We start from the raw sequence: 6,443 nt of genomic DNA, 5'->3' as shown, positions 1-6,443 counted from the left end.
AAATCAACTATTCCTAGTGATTATATTGTATATTTGCAAGAATCTGACTATAATATTGGAGTTGAAAATGATCCCGAAACTTTTGATCAAGCCATGAGTTGTAAAGAGTCAAATTTATGGTATGAAGCCATGAAGGATGAGATGAATTCCATGCAGAGTAACAGAGTTTGGAACCTTGTAGAGTTGCCTAATGGGGCAAAGACCATTGGATGTAAATGGGTCTTTATGACCAAAAGGGATTCATTAGGCAACATTGAGAGATACAAGGCAAGACTTATTGCTAAGGGATTTACTCAAAAAGAAGGAATCGATTACATAGAGAATTTTTCTCCAGTATCTAAGAAAGATTCTCTTCATATTATCTTGGCATTAGTTGCTCATTTTGACCTTGAGTTGCAACAAATGGATGTGAAAACAGCTTTTCTTAATGGTGATTTAGAGGAGGAAGTTTATATGAAACAACCTGAAGGCTTCTCCTTTAGTAGTGGTGAGCATTTGGTTTGCAAGCTTAATAAATCTATATATGGTTTAAAACAAGCCTCCCGTCAGTGGTACCTTAAGTTTCATGGGATAATTTCTTCATTTGATTTTGATGAAAACCCCATGGATCAATGCATATACCACAAGGTCAGTGGGAGTAAACTATATTTTCTTGTTTTATATGTAGATGATATTTTACTTGCAGCCAATGATCGGGGTTTGCTACATGAGGTAAAACAATTTCTCTCTAAGAATTTTGACATGAAGGATATGTGTGATGCATCTTATGTCATCGACATTAAGATTCATAGAGATAGATCTCGAGGTATTTTGGGTCTATCATAGGAAACCTATATTAACAAAATTCTAGAGAAATTTCGGATGAAAGATTGTTCACCAAGTGTTGCTCCTATTGTGAAGGATGATAGGTTTAATTTGAACCAATGTCCAAAGAATGACTTTGAGAGGGAACAAATGAAAAACATTCCTTATGCTTCAGTTGTTGGAAGCCTCATGTATGCTCAAGTATGCACAAGGCTTGACATTGCTTTTGCAGTTGGAATGTTAGGAAGATATCAAAGTAATCCAGGTATTGACCACTAGAGAGCTGCTAAGAAACTGATGAGGTACCTTCAGGGGACCAAAGATTACATGCTTATGTATAGATAGACAGACAATCTAGATGTGATTGGTTATTTAGACTCAGACTTTGCTGGCTGTGTTGACTCTCGCAAATCAACATCTGGGTATATTTTCATGATGGCTGGTGGAGCTATTTCATGGAGGAGTGTTAAGCAGACTTTGACTGCTACTTCTACCATGGAAACTGAGTTTGTCTCTTATTTTGAGGCTACATCACATGGTGTATGGCTTAAGAGTTTCATTTCTGGACTGAAGATAGTTGATACTATTTCAAGGCCTTTGAGAATTTTCTGCGATAACTCAACTGCTATCTTTATGGCTAAGAATAACAAAAGTGGAAGTTGAAGTAAGCACATCGAAATTAAGTACTTAGCCATTAGAGAAAGAGTAAAAGACAAGAAAGTGGTCATTGAGCATATAAGCACTAAGTTGATGATCGCTAATCTTTTAACTAAGGGCATGCCACCATTTAAATTTATGGATCATGTAGAAAGAATGAGACTTGGTTCCACTTTATGATTGTATAATTACATGTTAAAATTGAAACTTTTATATTGTGATATTTTCTCATATTTAGGTGCACATTGATTTATTTGAGAAAAATTATGTTTTGGACCAAGAATAAACATTGGGTTTATTCATTAAGTTTTATTACCATTTTGAATATATTGCTTGGGAAATTGAGCATATTGTAATACATGGATGATATAACTCGTTATAAGAGGAACTATCACTATGATTCGTATATTCATTTCTTTAGAAGATTGAGCATTGAGTCAAAATGTTTGGACCAAGTGGGAGAATGTAATAATTTTGGTCTTAACATTTTGGAAAATGAAAGGCTCATCAGTTTTGGAATTGAGAAACCAAACTAAATGACTATTAATGGGTTGTAATGACCAATAATGAGTGGTAATGACTACTAAATGCATTTTTGATGGTAGAATGCCTATATATAACACATGTATTTGGCCCTTGAGCTCATCTCTTCCAATTCATCTGATACACTATCTAGAGAGAGAAAAAGAGAAAGCTTGGAAGAATCAAAACAAGACAACTCTTTCATGGCAATGACGGGAGGTATAATTTGATTTTTGTTTTTCCGCATTTTTGTTAATGACCTGTGTTTCTTTTTGTAGTTTGTAACATCACAAGTTAAAAAGTTTAGTCTAACACTTTTTACTCACAAGTAAGATTTCAATTAAAGCACATATATCATTGATTTCTCAATAACTAAGCATATTTAACTTATCAAAGCTAAAATTATACTAATTACCCTGAGCTTGGGTTAGGTAATTCTCAAGAGATTAATGCAAAACTCTCAACGACACTAAACACATGTTCACACAACACAAGTTAAAAAAAAACACATAGGAAATCAATCAAATTGATAATGAAGTCTAAAAAAACAAAACTTAATTACTGTATTTCTTTATTTTTAATTCAATAAATACTTCCTCCAGACCTAAACATAAGAAGCAGAAAAAAATAACTCATAAAAAATTAGTTAAACATCATCTAATTTTGATAATCTCAATACAAAAGTTAATTTATTTTCTAAAATACCCCTAACATTAAATGCATAGGACAAAAAATAAAAAGGTTATTCAAAATAAAACTCTAATAAAATAAAAGGTATTTTAGAGATATTATCATTAAATATGAAAAAATTAGTTAAAATTTATTTATATTTGAGGTCAAGAAACATTGATTTTTTTAATTATATTTCAATCCAAACATATATATTGATATATTTTAATTAAATATATTATATTTATATTTAAATGTGTTGGCAATTTTTTTTATATAACACATCACTTTTAAGTTTATCCGTACAAGCCTTGCTCTGCTTTCGAGGTCAACACACACCTAATTCAGGATGAGAACGATCAACGGGTGCATGACTATTATTCCTAAGAGAAACGAGCCTTCATCTGTCTCCCATTTTAGACCTATTGCACTTTGCAATGTAGTCTATAAAGTGGCGACAAAGTTGATAGCCAACCGGTTGAAACATGTTATGCCTTATGTTGTTTGTTGTTGGGTCCCTGCAGACTAGCTTTGTCCAAGGTAGGACTTCTGTGGAAAATTTTATTATTCTTCAGGAGCTGGGGTTCACTATTTTGCACAAGAGAAAAAGCCATGATCAATTTAGTCACCTAGTGGACAAGGTGAGGCATAAGCTCTCTTCTTGGAAGAGTAGAACGCTCTCCACGACTGGCGCATAACTCTAGCAGTCTTGCTTACTTAATTTTCCTGCCTATATTATCCGAGTAGTTGTTATTCCTTTATCTATATGTAATGAGATTGAGCAGCTTTGAAGGAACTTTATTCGGGGCAGCGATAGGGACCATCATAAAGTTCACCTCATCTCGTGGGATACTATTTGCAAGCCCAAACATCAAGGGGGGCTTGTTTTTAAAAGCCTTAAGGTGCTCAACTAGGCCTATTGCATGAAGCTCGGATGGACCATGATTAACGAACCTAATTCTTTATGGCTACGCATCATGAGAGCAAAGTATAATTGTGGATCTGTTGTTATTCCTATTGTCAAAATGGTCTCTAAGTCCTCTGATATTTGAGAGGCTATAGTTAATAACTTGGAGCATATAACTAGCAATCTGGTGCTAACCACAAATGAGTACATGAAAAAAAGGCACATGATAGACTCCGACCAGTGTTCAAGGTGTGGGTCCAAGTCAGAATCTATTATGCATGTTTTGATGGATTGTGAGGAGATTCAAAAGTTTTGGTTCCAATTTGTTAGCCAGGATTGTTGGGCTAATTTTTTTGGTGTTGGGCTCCATGATTGGCTATTGTTTAACCTCGATAAGTTTCTTATGCAAGCTCCCATTAGCAAGTGGTCTTCTTTCTTTGACCTTATGATTTATTACCTTTGGAGAGACCGTAATGATGTGGTCTTTAATAACAAATCTAATATCCAGTCAACCCTCATACAACAAATTTTAAGTCAGGTTCGTCTCATTCACCTTGACGATCAACAACTCCCTTTAATAGAAGATTGCTACTCATTGGGAAGCTCATATTGCGTGGACTCTGTAAATTTGAAAGGATTTATAAGACTAACAATTATAGAAAATCAGTAGGATCTTAAAATATATAATTCTCATAAATAATAGATAAATATTGTATATATTTCTTCCTAATAAGACTTTTTTTCATTGTGCTTTGATTTTTTTGAAAAGAAGAGAAACAAGATTTTACTCCTTTTGACTATTCTTTTTTTTTTTCTCTATTTTTGTGATTGTTAGGAATTTGAGATAACACTTTTCTATTAGGAGAAAAACCTTATTTCACAATTAACACATATGGCTCGTATGATGTGGCTACTGCTACAACTGGGTGTGGTGGAATAATTATAAATGATCAAAGGATTCTATGTAAAGTTGGGTCTGTGTAATGCCTTCCTAGCTAAGCTGTGGTGTTGTAAGTTGGACAAAGACACGCATCTGACTTTGTCATTTTTGAAATGGATTCCAGAGCAGCTGTTCATATGATTAATGCAGATATTCCTCATGCTCCTTAGCTGAGGAACATTGTCCGTGATATTCAGACTAGCTTGTGGCCCGCAGATTGGAATGCTTCGTTGGTTCATTCTTATAGGGAAGCCAATAGAGCAGCGGATTTCTTGGCTAATTTGGGTCATAGGGCCATTTTTGTTGTTTCTGTTATTGATACTTTCCCTCCTACCTTGCGTCTGATTTTGTCGGATGATGCTCGTGGAGTTGTTTTTAAGCGCTCTATAGCGTTGTAGTGTTTCTGTGTTTTCCCCAAGTATCGAAAAAAAAGCACACCTACCTAATTCATGGTCCAACTTAGATTTTGAAGAAAAATAAAATTATTAAGTAGCCCTTTTATTTATCATTTATCATTAAGTTAATGTTTAAAAGGATTAATTTGAATTATTAATGATTTTATAATAGGGACTAAATTATTGCATGATTCTTTTTTTTAAAAAAAATAATTATATAGTAAAGATAGTTAAAATAAAATTGAAATTTTAAAGCGCCTCGTGTTTGTCACCATTATTTACACTTTGGTAAAAGTTAAATAAGTGAGTAACTAAGAGAAGAAAGCGGAAACGCACTGAAGGTTAAAAACTTAAAATTTGGAATTGTTTGGTTGGGGTGAATTAGTTACTAGAGAAATTAAATAGACGGTTGATCCCACATTTTTTTTTTTGCTCAGCCGGTTGATCCCACATGAAAAAACTTTCACATTAAAATGGTGAGAAATAGCTCACAATATGCATATTAAATTTTGACTACATAAAATAATCTGCTTCTTTTTTCACTAATTGACTAATGACTACTTAAGGGGTGTTTGGTTAGATTGTTTTCTATTTTCATTTTCACTGAAAATAGAAAATAATGATGAAAATGCATTTGATTGGATTTTTGAAAATATTTCCAGTAAAAATATTTTCTCAAACGAATCAAAAACTGAAAATAATAAAATCTCGTTTTCAGTTGAAATCAGGAATCTCATTTTGGGTAAAATGAAAATGTGGTGGCAAAGAATGTAATTTTAAGCAAATCTAAAAATACATTCTCTTTTGAAAACGCATTTTCAGTGTTTTTATTTCTTGAAAGCAGAAAATGAGAAGTCAAATCAAACATGTTTTTAGAATTTTAATTTTTTGAAAATGAAAATAGTTTTCAGAAAATGGAAACAAGAAATGAAAACAGAAAATGAAAATGCAAATCAAACACACCCTAAAAAATGGTGAGAACACGTTGCATTGGGTTTCTTTGATTTTTTTGATGGTGATGTTGGCATGCTTCTATAAGTTGCTCCACTCCACTATCAATTGTTCTACTTTGGACCAGAGTTGTGTGAAAAGAGACTTGATCCTCAACTAATATAATTGCCCTAATATATGTATTTTTCCACAGGACTGAATCCATAGAAACCTTGGCTTAGTACCATTACTGTAAGCCGCGGATGATTGGTATGGAGGATCGGTTGCAACGGTTTCACATTCATGTGAATCAAGAGATTGGCCTGAATTGAAAGGCTTTCCAACTAGCCATTGTGTATATATATATATATAAAAGTTTGTTTAGTTTTACAATAACTATATTAAAAGTTATACCAGCATTGATCTCTAACTGATTTAAGTATTAAAAAAATAGTAAATAACCATTAAACTAAAAAATTTGGTTGATTTAAATTGTAAAAATTTTAATTAAAAATTTTAATAATTTTAAGTAGATAGAAATCTACTATAACAAAACAAGCATTTGAAAAACTACATGGGAGTTCCATGGCTTCACCCTCTTTAACAAAGGCAAGTTCAC

This window comes from Glycine soja, chromosome 1 (genome assembly GCF_004193775.1).
Source record: "Glycine soja cultivar W05 chromosome 1, ASM419377v2, whole genome shotgun sequence".
NCBI classification, from domain to species: Eukaryota; Viridiplantae; Streptophyta; class Magnoliopsida; order Fabales; family Fabaceae; genus Glycine; species Glycine soja.
This window is presented reverse-complemented; position numbering follows the sequence as displayed.